This window comes from Elgaria multicarinata, chromosome 2 (assembly GCF_023053635.1).
Source record: "Elgaria multicarinata webbii isolate HBS135686 ecotype San Diego chromosome 2, rElgMul1.1.pri, whole genome shotgun sequence".
Classification (NCBI taxonomy): domain Eukaryota; kingdom Metazoa; phylum Chordata; class Lepidosauria; order Squamata; family Anguidae; genus Elgaria; species Elgaria multicarinata.
Window position 1 is genome coordinate 19,776,160 of NC_086172.1, and position 12,987 is coordinate 19,789,146.

Below are 12,987 nucleotides of genomic sequence, written 5' to 3' on the forward strand. Positions count from 1 at the left end.
CTCTTCTCCCTTTGCAATTTTTCCTCTTCCCCAATTCACCTCCTGCAAATGGGATTGCAAATTTGGGTGAGCAGCTGTGATCCATATACCCACAGTGTGTGGAAGCGGTTTGGAACACAAGGGTTGTTTGTACTGATTCCTTTAATAAACATGTCGCAAAATTATTTTTCACTGTTCATTCTTAATTTGAAGAATGTTTCCGTTCATGCTAGATATTCTCATTGAAACAGGAAAACACAAAAATCAAATCCGCCAAGAACAAACTGGCCCATAAAACAACTAAAAGCCTTTTGAGCCTTGGATAGCCTGAGTGTAGTGGGTAAACTCTGAAAGATAAAGGATCTTAGAAAGTACATATGAGTCCAAGGTTGCTGCTCAAGAGAGAACGGTGAAGGAGGGAGCACTGATGGAGCCTGTCATGCTTCTTTTGATATTTTTTTAGTAAAATGTAAATCATGTTTCCTCTCTTGCTCACTTTCAAGTCTCATGGGAGGGGGACATGCACACGTCTCCCACATGGAATATGCACGTTTCTCCCTTCATACAAAATCCTCAAATGCAGGGAATGCTCCCAATCTCATGGGATGTGCAAAGCAGCCCTAAGAATGCCTTTTTGTCTGGAATGTATTACTTCTGACGAAGCAGTATAAAAATTAGAACGGAGCAATCTTTGTAAGCTGATGTACACTCTAATCAAAGTAGCTTTTAAATCTGATTTATGGACACGCGAAAGTACAAAAGCAGATGTCTACATGAAAATGTGTGATTTGTTTCTACTGATTGGGGAACAGGCCACTGCTGATTGTGGATTTTATTCAGCACCAATGGGAAGGTGCTAGACTGAAATGTCCTGCACATCCTAAGATCAATGAAATGGGGCCATGCCATCCTTTCAAACATTTCACAGCCAAAAACATTATTATGTACGTGTAACACCCTTATTCTAAAGCCAAGAGTAACTGCCCAAGCAAAACCCAGCTACTCCACACTATTACATAGATGATGATGATGATGATGATGATGATAAAAATAACATTTATTTATTTATTTATTTATTACCCGCCTCTCCCTCTGGATCGAGGCAGGAAACAACACCAATTAAAATATAATACATAAAATTAGTTAAAAGAGCACAACAGTCACAACATCTTAAAATTCTTAGGTTTAAAATTCATCTGGGTAGGCCTGCCGGAAGAGACTAGTCTTCACAGCTGTCTTAAATTCAGAGAGAGTATTAAGAATCTCCTTCGGCAGGCCATTCCACAGTCTGGGGGTGGCAGAAGAAAAGGTCCTCTGGGTAACAGTTGCCAGCCTATTTTTGGCTGACTGGAGTAAACCCCTCCCAGAGGACCTGAGTGTGCGTGGCAGATTGTATGGGAGAAGGTGATCCCACAGGTAACCTGGACCCAAACCGTGTAGGGCTTTAAAGGTGATAACCAACACTTTATACTTTGCCCGGAAACTAATTGGCAGCCAGTGAAGAGATTTTAAGACTGGTGTGATGTGGTCACCCCTAGGTGTACCAGTGACCAGCCTGGCTGCCATATTTTGCACTAGTTGAAGTTTCCGGAAAGGTAGCCCTATGTAGAGCACATTGCAGAAGTCGAGCCTTGAAGTTACCGGCACGTGCACTACCATCTTTACGTCTTCCAACTCTAGGAAGGAGTGCAGATCCTTCTCTGCCTGCTACCACTAGATTGACCTGTATGGATTCTGACGTGAGTTTGTAAGTAACCTAAACATGATAGTTTCCTCTTAAAATTTAGGAATGATTAATAGACAGTTCAATATCACAATGGATCCAGCTGCATATAAAATGCCTGCAACTTAAACAATATTCATTGTCAAGGAACATTCGTTATCAAAGAAGCTAGTGCACATGCAACCTATTTTTTAAAAGCACTTCCCCCACCCCCAAATCTCCCGAAAAGGCAGACTAGGGATAATATAAAGATAGAGATTTACCAGGAACAGGTACCAAAAAATACAGACCCTTCTTGGCAAAGAGGAATGGTTAGGGTGTAGAAGCATCTGATTTTGCTGCCAAAACTGAACAAAACCCAGACTGAAAACATTTGGTAATGTCTGATTGCAAACAAAACAACCATTTGTCTATATGAGTTTGCCTGTGTTTTAACACTGGAAGTGAAACACTGCCAGACTTTTACACAGATGAAGCTTACTGACTGCGCTGTATGGAAGCGTCTTTTTATTTATTTATTTTTTTCACTTTCTTTAAAACAAACGAACTTCCCTTTACCATTTGGGTTAATTTTATTGGTACATCTCAGAGCAACACAGAATTAAGACGTCCAAAAGTCCTTTGAGAGTAAAAGGTGAGGAGGCACAGCTCAGGGCTGCCCAATGCCAGAGCATCAATAATACTGTCTGTTTTTATGTTTGAAAAGCCTAGAAATCCAAAGATATTCTGCCAGTGTGGAGAAAATGTTAAAAGATTCTGTAGTACATTTGGGCTTTCAACTGTACTTCAAAAACGAGCCTTCTTCCACTCATCTCTCTCTCCTTTGTCTGCTCCAATCAACAGGGTAGGACTAGTAAATGCCATCAACTCAAAAGAAAATTCTCATTGACTTGTGAATTATTTAGAGTAAGATTCTCCAAACATCAGAAAGCCCCGATTGAAAGGGTATAATTTCTATTGACTTCCTATATTGGCAAGATGGAGACGCTGCTTTGTCACCACACAGCATCCCTGAAGTAGCTATAGGTTCAGCTTTGCACTTCATCTCAGACATGACAGTCCCTCAGTTCCATGCAACTCTGAATGTAGCTCTGAATGAAACCCTGGTGCATTTTGTCCCTTTGTTTATTGGCTGTAAACGTTGGGCTGAATCCAGATTCAGTTAGTTGAACACGTAAGTCCTATTGATTTCAATGGAACAAGTCGTGGCTAACTTAACCCACTGATTTTAATGGGGCATAAGGTCAACTAACGGAGTCTGGATCTAACCCATTATGTCCGATCAGTATGTCTAAGCGTTAGAATAACTAGTAAACCCCAAAATGTTTACTCTGTGTTTATTTATTGCAAATCTTCATTTTAAATTTACAATAAAGATGTTTATCACATCTGGACTGATCCTAAAAAATTACACTCTCTAAGTCATCCTGAAAACAGAATCACTGAAGGGATATATGTGATAAATAAATTGATAGCACAGAGAAGTGATGCTAAAAGAATTGTGATTAACATGTTTTTGGATCAATTTATAATATTGCAATGGGTAAGCTTAATTTTGTTCTGCTAATTTCGGTATTATTTATTTATTTATTTATTTATTACATTTTTATACCGCCCAATAGCCGAAGCTCTCTTTACATAGTTCTTTTAAATGGTATTATAAAGGGAAAATATTAAAGTATAGGGCAGGATCTAGACTTAGTCAGACAGTCTCAAATTAAGTTAAGTTAGTCATGGCTAATGTAAGTCCCATTGATTTCATCGGGTCTGTCTGAAGTCTGGTTTGTTTGTTTTTTAAGCACAAGGAGCTAAAACACGGGTGCCTTTAAAGGAAATCATCATTTTCGCATTGGCTGCGTACATAGCCATTTAATTCTTCAATTTAATTAACGATTTAGTTCTGGAGTATAACAAATGCTAATTGAAAAGGTCAAATATTGATCCTGAAATCAATATTCTATAAGTCAGTATTCAAATATTGTGAGCCTAACTATTACAATTAAAGTATCTTAATTAAAACAGCAATCCTTTGAGATGGCTTTGAGTTCACAAACCCGATTAGCTTTGTATATGTAAAAAAATAAAATTAAGACTGTGCATGCAGTGCGTAGATCTGATCTCCTTTCAGATGGCAAGCAGCTCTAATACCACATCCTGATCTGCTCGGTCAGGATGAACTTTAATTTAGGCATGAAACTCTGCCTTAGGTTTGCAGGTGCTGTGCTATCACCACCATCTATGAGCTAATTGCACATTTGCATACATATGCGTTAGAAGCAAAACTTAGCAAGCAGTATGGCCCATATCTGCCTGTCAACAAGGATAGAGAAATGTATTATATTTACTTCACCTCCCTCTCCACACTAGTGGCCATGTTTAAGGTGAATTTGCTGGTTAACAGAGAACTTCAGCTATTGTGCCGCATAGAAACGCAATAAATAAATAAATAAATAAATAGGAAAATCCCAGGATAACCCAACAAAAGGTTATTTTTATTTATTTCAACTTTTAATTTTTATTTATTTATATTTATTTCAACTCAGTAACGACAATATATCACCGCAAATCAAAGGTGCTCTTTTCAATTAAGTCATCCCTGATTTCCATTTGCAATCCAAAATCTAACACAGAATAGGAATTCCTGTGATCCCTATTTTATTTTATTTTATTTTATTTTCGAAGAAGACTTTTTTTTTTGCTTTCATTGTTTGGAGGTAAATTTGGAAGTTTCTAAACAAACTGAATTCTTATTTATTTCTTATCCCCCCACCCCCCATACTGCCCATTTTGCTAAAAGGCCACAGAAATATTGGGATGAAAGTATAACATGCAAATTTATAACAATCATGCAAATTTGGGTATATATATACATAATCAATGTTAGAATACTTAACGTTAGGTTAAAATGCGGTTTTCTTGGAGCAGCAGATCCATTTTTTAAAATGAATGATTTCACCTCAGATTTAACCAAAGATTTTATCTAAACTACTTCCAAGCCATTTAGGCTGGAATCCTATACATATTTACCCAGAAGTAAGCCCTATTAAACCCAATGGGCCTTACTTCTGAGTAGACTTGAATAGGCTTGCACTGCTAAAGATAAAAGACACAATGAGGAACGTTTTTCATATCACACAGAAGCAACACCAGGTTTGCAACTAAGAGTAAAATCAGAACTGCAGTCAGTTCTAGCTCCATGACAAGTATATATGTATAATAAACATGTTAGTGAACATGTTTCTCACATTCACGCTTTACATTTTTAGCTGTGCCCTTGAATCATCTTACATGCACACCTAACAGAATGCCAGGAACAGCCTCTATGGAACTCCAGTTGAATTTCTGATAGCAAAAATGTGTGAAAAAGTCACTAGATCATGTCAAGTTCTGGGATTTCTGACTCCAATATTTTCTTCACTATTACACATACATTTCATTGACACAATAGCACTGGATTCTGTACCTCTTACTTTGAGAAGATACTGACAAGTAGGGAGTAGAGTTTCATGAGAATTTCATTTTGATTCCTTTTTAATTCAAATTTGCCTCATTCACAATCCTGAATGAGAACGTGAAAGAAAGCAGTTTTCTAAGAAAGCTCAACCTGCATTCGCAAAATGCATACTGTAGAAAAATGCACATTTTTTTTATATAAAAATGAGAATTTTCATGCTTTAATCTATGGGAGTAAAGTGCACATTTAGGTGTACACTTTCAAAAAATGCATACCGAACTGCAAATGTTTTCCTGTTCAAATGTAAATTTTTGATAGATTACTATCAAAAATGGGAGCAAGGTGACCCAAACTTCAAGATGGCGATTTAAGAATCTTGCTGAGCTCAAACATTGTTGATACTCTGATCCCTACTAGGGACCTGGCAACAAAACAAGCCAAACAACTATGAGGTTGAAAAGGTTGATTTAGAATAGGTGAAAACAACAGCGGTTGTCAGAAGATCAAAATTAGAATACTCATTTAGGCCAACCCAGTGAGAGCCAGTGTAGTGCAATGGGAGAGACAGTGTGGTGTAGTGGCTAGAGTGTGGACTGGGAATCAGGAGATCTGGGTTCTAGTCATGAAAGTTCAATGGGTGACTTGAACTTTCATGACTCAGGCCAAGCTACCTCACAGGTTTGTTGTTGTGAGGGTAAAACAGAGAGGAGGAGGATTATGTACACCACCTTGGGTTCCTTGGAGGAAAAAAGGTGGGATATAAATGCAATAATAAATTAATAAATAACCCCTTTCTTTTCCCTATAGCTTTTAAATATTGAGTTTGTTCTGACTCTATACTGTTTAGCTTCACCCTACCCGGTGCCTGTTTACACTTCCCTGTGCCTGTTTGCATTCTCTTTCCCTCCTTATTGTTTACTACAACTTTATTAGATTGTAAGCCTATGCGGCAGGGTCTTGCTATTTACTGTGTTATCTGTACAGCACCATGTACATCGATGGTGCTATATAAATAAATAATAATAATAATAATAATAATAATAATAATAATAATAATAAATGTCCTGGGAGATCTGAACCATTCCTGGTGACAAACTACATGTTCTTAGGCAAGTCATTTGACTAATATCAAGAGGATTTTTGAAGGTCACATTGAAGTGATGAAGATAATTTATTGGAGCCTGTGAAAGTTCTCATGTGATGGAGGATACATTCAGAGACAAACCTGAAAAGGTCCACATGCCAGGAAAATCTCCATTTGATTTGGCCCTAAAACACACACTACATAGAATCATAAAATCATAGAATAGCAGTGTTGGAAGGGGCCTACAAGGCCATCGAGTCCAACCCCCTGCTCAATGCAGGAATCCACCCTAAAGCATCCCTGACAGATGGTGGTCCAGCTGCCTCTTGAAGGCTTCTAGTGTGGGAGAGCCCACAACCTCCCTAGGTAACTGGTTCCATTGTCGTAACAGTCAGGAAGTTTTTCCTGATGTCCAGCTGGAATCTGGCTTCCTTTAACTTGAGCCCCTTATTCCGTGTCCTGCACTCTGGGAGGATCGAGAAGTGTAGTAATATTCAGAGTGTAGTAATATTTAAAGGGATGCTCGGAGGAAACCCAAATGCATGCACTGCAACTGCCTAACATCAAAGAATGTTTTTCATTGCTCTCCTTTTGTGGCTTAAGACATTGTCATGGATGATGGGGGAAAGCTGGTCTCATTTCTTGTTTCAGTGTTACATATGACCCGTGCTTATGACACAAGTGTCAGCATTGCAGAAATGGCATTGATACAGGTACATACATCCACATATTTAGTATTTAAAATGTTGGACTGGGCCTGGGGAGACCCATGTTCAAAAGCTCCCCATTCAGTCATGAAACTCACAGGGAGGGGGCTTGGGCCAACCACTGACTCTCAGCCTCACCTAGCTAAAAGTTAAGGTGAGGATAAAATAAGGGCAATAGAACTGTGCACGCCGAGGAAGGACAGGATATAAACGTAATAATTAAATAAATATTTTGCAATTTCTTTCATCGAAGTCCTCTTTAAAATTATCTTTCCCTCCTATTTTTGGACACCCTGCATTAGTTAGCAATGGATGAAAAGGAAAGCAGGTGCCCAAAGTGCAATTAAAAAGAAAGAAAAGAAAACCAGTCATGTTACTATAGAAAGGATGCACATACACACCATTTGATAGAACTATCCTCCACGAATTTCTCCATATTTAAAAATTAGATAAGCCAGTAGCCAGTACCACATCTAGCGGCTTAAAATCCCATGCACTATTTATGGATAGTATCCAGTTAACGCAGCCTTCCTCAACCTGGGGTGCTCCAGATGTGTTGGACTGCATCTCCCAGAATGCCCCAGCCAGCCGAGCTGGCTGGGGCATTCTGGGAGTTGTAGTCCAACCCATCTGGAGCGCCCCAGGTTGAGGAAGGCTGAGTTAACCCCTCTTACTGACAGAACTCTTTTCCTGCCCCTTTCCTAGTGGTTACATACTCTCTTGGAGATTATTAGATAATTTCAGGCTTTACTAACCTGATACTACCTTTATATAGTCAGAATAAGTATTATGCCAATATAGAGTCATTTTAGACAGTAATAAGAAAATTAGAAAATAAGTGGGGGGGGGAGACAGAAAAAGAAAGAGAGAGAAAGTGACGTTTACCTGTTCCAGTGGTAATAAAAGGTATGGAAGGGAGGCCTATTATTATTATTATTATTATTATTATTATAATATTTATTTATTTATTTATTGCATTTTTATACTGCTCAACAGCTGAAGCTCCCTGGGTGGTTCACAAAAACTAAAATCATTCAAAGTATAAAACAAACAGTATAAATACATGATATAAAATACACATTAAAAAGTGATTAAAAACATACCACACATGATTAAAGCATCTTTAAAACATCCTTAAAACATTCTAAAATTTCACTGGATAAGCCTGCCGGAATTCCAGTGGGGACCGTGGTAGGGACAAAGTATTAACCCCCCCCCTTTCCCCATACCATGGTCCCAAACTAGAAAACTCCTGCATGAAGAGTCGACAGAATCTTTAAAATGTCACAACAAAGGGAAGCACTTATTGGTATAATGAACAACCACTGCTTGATTGACAATAAGTGCATGTTTATCAGTACGAAATGCAGCAATTCCTGTTGGGCATATTACCCTTCCCAATTCTTCTGGAGAATTTCCTGCCATTCCTGAAAAGATCATAGGTTTGTCTGTGTTGCTTCTGTAATTACATTCGGTTGTGAAATCCAAAGAATGAAGGAATTCAGACAGTAAAACCATACAAAGAAAATGGAAATGACAAGCAGGTGTGATGAAAACCAGGCCAAATAGCACAACACATCCCAAACAAAAAGATCAGAGAGGGGAGTTTAAGATGACAACACAAAAACTGAGCATCCACTTTTCATATGTTGCTATTACAGTAAATTAGCTATCCGGTGGTTTCACAATATCCCCAGGGTCAATTCAACTCGTCCTGCTTTGCATTGGTGCAGTACATGTGGGTTGAACTGCAGTCTGGACATCTAGGCTACAGGAGGACAGTCTTTCGGAATCTACTAGGTTTTCTATTGGAAATCCAAGACCCACCTACTGGAGCCATGTAGAAAAAATGGGCATTTAGGATTAAAGAAGGGGGTACCTCTGGGCAGCTGCTGAACACAGGAATTTGTTTTGAGTACCAGAACTGAGATAAGGTTCCACGCAAAAACCCATTCCTGTTTCCCCTTTATATCGTTTCAGAAGTCTGAAATGTTTTTGTTAGGGTGTGTGTGAGGAGAATCATTTTGTTGTTGCTATAGTTAAATAACTGGAACCTAGAAAGCCTTGCTGATCTACTGGAAATCACTAAAGAGGTCTACCAGTAGATCCTGATCTATCTTTTGCCCACCCCTGATCGAGGCAAGCAATTGCATGGCCATGTGAAAGTGGTCTCTGCATGGGTGAACCTATTGTCAACACCACCATCCTTGCCCTCCTCCCCCGCAAATATAACACGAGTTGGCTGCATATAATCAACTGGGTCTGAATAAGGCCATTTAAGTGTGCATGGATAGAGGAAACACGAACAAACAAGGAAAATGATCCCATTCTACCTTTAAAAACATTGTCGCACAGATCAAAGCTGTGTGCTCTAGCTCCCGACATGCTTAACAACAACAACATGAAGTCTGAGCAGGGCCGGTGTCTGGGTTGGAATTCTTTGACAGATGCCAACGCCCCAGTGCTCTGGAACGGCTCACCACCACCTGGAGCCCTGTGTTTCTTCTCCTCACTGCCCTTTGCTACCTTCCCACTCACTCACTCATTCTCCCACCAGTTCAGGTGAGAAGAGCAGCAGCCACTGCCCCTTGCTCCTGGAATAGGCATTGGATTGGAAAGAGCTATTTCTCTTCTGCCATCTCTTCTTTGTCCCTCCTCAGTGCCACTGAGGGACTGCTTGGTTTCTTATTTGCCATCCACCAGCAATTCGGGAGGCAGCATCAAAGATGGGCAGGAGGAAGAATCTAACTCTGCTGCACAGCAGGGGACCCACCAGGGGAAATGGGGCCTCCCCAAACCTGGAGCTGGCCTGGAATCTGAGATTCCCTAGAAATCATAATTCCATATATCTGTGAGCGCTGAACTGCAGAAGGTGAACAGGCCTGCCTATATATGCAGGTGCTTTTGATTACATCATTTCTTTTCCTTACGTCTGTATAAGTTTTTCTCTTAACATCAAGGAATATATGGGCAATTTGCCAAGGGCTTGAGGGCCACAACCCCAATATAAATCTTCATCTATCTGAGGCATCCTGCCAAGAGGTTTGCTTGAACTTGTATTTTCCTTGAGAGTATAACACTGCCTCCTTGGTTCTCTCTCTACGGAGTGAGAAAGCATTAAATATGGAAAGTAAAGTTGTGAAGTAGGATGTTACTAAACAAGCCTGAGAAAGCTATTATGATCAAAGGATTCAGAGCAAAGGACCATTACTTTTTATGGCTGTGTAAAAGGCAATGGGAGCACGAGGTCAAAGTGTGCCCTTAGGGTGGCTCCATCCTTGAATGAAGTTCACAACGCAAGAGCCCGGCTGGAGCAGAGCATCTAGTCCAGCTTCCCCTTTCAAATAGAGGCCAGCCACCTGCTTCCAAGAAGTCCACATGAAGAGCATGAAAGCCACAGCCTTCCTTTGCTGTTAGGCCCCTGCCACTGGTATTCAAAAATGCTTCCAAACCTGCAGGTTCCACTTAGATATTAGGGGTGTGCACGGACCCCCTGCTCCGCCCCGCAGGCTGATCTGAAAATTTCAGATCGGCCCGCTCCGCTCCGCGCTGCTCCGCCATACTCCACTCCTCTTCGCCGCGGAGCTCCGGCTCCGAATCGGAGCTCCACAGTGGAGGAGAGTGGTGCCAGGTAAGGCCGGGAGAGGAGGGTGGGGTGGGGGGTTACCGGGCCCTGCCGCCATCGCCGCCTGTGCGGCGACGGTGGCAGAGCCCGGTAAGGGACCAAGGGGGAGGGGGGCCTTACCTGCCTCCGTCCGCGGTCCGTCAGCTTCTTCAATTGAGCCCGCGGTTCAACCAGGAAGTCTGGGCCACAAGTGCAGCCCAGACTTCCTGGTTGAACCACGGGCTCAATTGAAGAAGCCGATGGACCGCGGACGGAGGCAGGTAAGGGAGAGGAGGGCGGGGGGGGGTTTCCGGGCCCTGCCGCCGTCGCCGCCCGTGCAGCGACGGCGGCAGAGCCCGGTAAGGGACCAAGGGGGAGGGGGGCCTTACCTGCCTCCGTCTGCGGTCCGTCGGCTCCTTCAATTGAGCCCGCGGTTCAGGGGGACCGCGGACGGAGGCAGGTAAGGGAGAGGAGGGGGGGTTTACCGGGCGCTGCTGCTGTCGCCGCATGGGTGACAGCAGCAGGGCCCGGTAAACCCCACTTACCTTTCCGGCAGAGCTCCGGATCGAGGCGAAGGATCCACCTTCGCCACGCTCCGCCGGCCCCCCAATCCTCTTCGCCTCCGCCTTAAGGGAAGGCGAAGCACCCCGCTCCGCTTCTAATTCGCCGGTCTGATTAAAAGCGGAGCACATCCCTATTAGATATCATGGGTAAATCCATCTCTACTCCATGTATTTCTAATCCCCTTTTAAAACCAGTTAAGCCAAAGTCCATGACTACTAGCCACTGCAGTGAATCCCTTGAGCTAGCAAATAAATACTGGCTTTTGCTTATCCTGAACATATTGCCCAATGGGTGACCCCGAGTTCTAGCATTAGGAGAAAGGGAAAATAAAACAATTAAATTATAAAAAATGTGATATGCGTATGTGGTATGATTTCCCAAGATTGTAGGTATTCCAGAACTGTATTTCCTTTCTGATATCTCCAGAGCAATGGGTTTGCAATACTGCAATACCATTCAAGTCGAGTGGGGCCCAAATGATGACATTCAGGTTGGGCAGCCTTGTACGCATTGCCCCCCCCCCCAAAAAAAGAGGAAATGCATCACTAACCCCCACAACAATTAAAAGGAATTTAGCATAGGGATATATGCTGGACAGAAATAAAGATGAAAGTAGCCTTTATGGCAGGGGTGGAGACTGTGTGCCCCACCCCCACCCCAGATCTGATTCAATTGCAATTCCCATCAGCCCTAGCCAGAATAGCTAATATAATTCACGAAACAGATTCATGGAGTCCCCCCCGCCCTCCTCTCCCGGAATACATTCATGGAGTTCATGAAATAGATTCTATGATTGTAGCCATCTTGAAAACTGCAGTGAGGAACAATCAATCTGCAGCATAGATTCAAGGGGCACTCTATGACAACTGACAGCACTTGGGAAGAATAAATAATTAACCATTTGTGTTTTCAGTCTAAATTATTTGGATTTTCTATCAGAAATAAACTGCATGGCATCTGAAAAAACCATAACAATTGAAATCATATTCTTAGGAGGAAAATAGATAAAACAGGTGACAATATCATCAAAATGATTTGGAAGTCAAGAGGTTCAAATCTCTCTAGAATGCTTGGGAGTTAATCAAAACCACAATAATAGCATCTCAGATAGAACATACACCACAGGTCAGAAAAGGTGCCACCACGCTCAAGAGATCATCAGCATGTTTAACAAACAGTGTCAAGGAAGATATTGAAGAGGGGAAAAAGACTTTCACCCTGAAAATGGAAGTGTTGCCCAAACCAAGAGAACAAAAAGGAACACTAACGTGCACAAAAGAAATGCAGCAAATATGTTTTTATCTGATCTTAGTGATATAGGGTGGGATATAAATATTTTAAATAAATAAATAAAATAAAAATAAAATAAATAAGGGATGTAAAATAGGATTTTGAGAAGCACATTGTTAATAACATTAAGCCCATCAATTTTTAAAAAAAAGTTAAATACATCAGAACGAGGAAACCATCTAGAAAAACACTTGGACCGTTGGATGACAATGGAGTTAAGAGTACTGAACGAGGATAAGGAAATTGAAGAGAAACTGAATGAATGCTTTGCATCTTCCTTCACTGCAGAAGATTTAGGGCAGGTACTCATGTCTAAACTGACATTTTCAGGAAGGGAGTCTGAGGCAAATAATGGTGACGAGATGAAGTTCTACAAAAATCTAAAACAAACTCACAGGGTCCAACTATTATCCATCTGGGAATACTTAAAGAACTCAAATGTGAAATTGCTGATCTTCTAACAAAACTCTGTAACACATGCCTAAGATTAGCATCTGTATCAGAGGACTGGAAAGTGGCAAATGTAATGCCAATATTTTAAAGGGATATGGGGTGAAGTGGCGGGATGATCCAGCAAATTAC

The 12,987-nt window shown here is 41.3% G+C and overlaps 1 protein-coding gene across 3 annotated transcripts in view; it reads right to left on the reverse strand.

Moving 5' to 3' along the window:
- Window positions 1-12,987, reverse strand: part of IKZF2 (IKAROS family zinc finger 2) — a 129,912-nt gene that overhangs the window by 18,586 nt on the left and 98,339 nt on the right. The gene's annotated exons all lie outside the window — the stretch shown is intronic.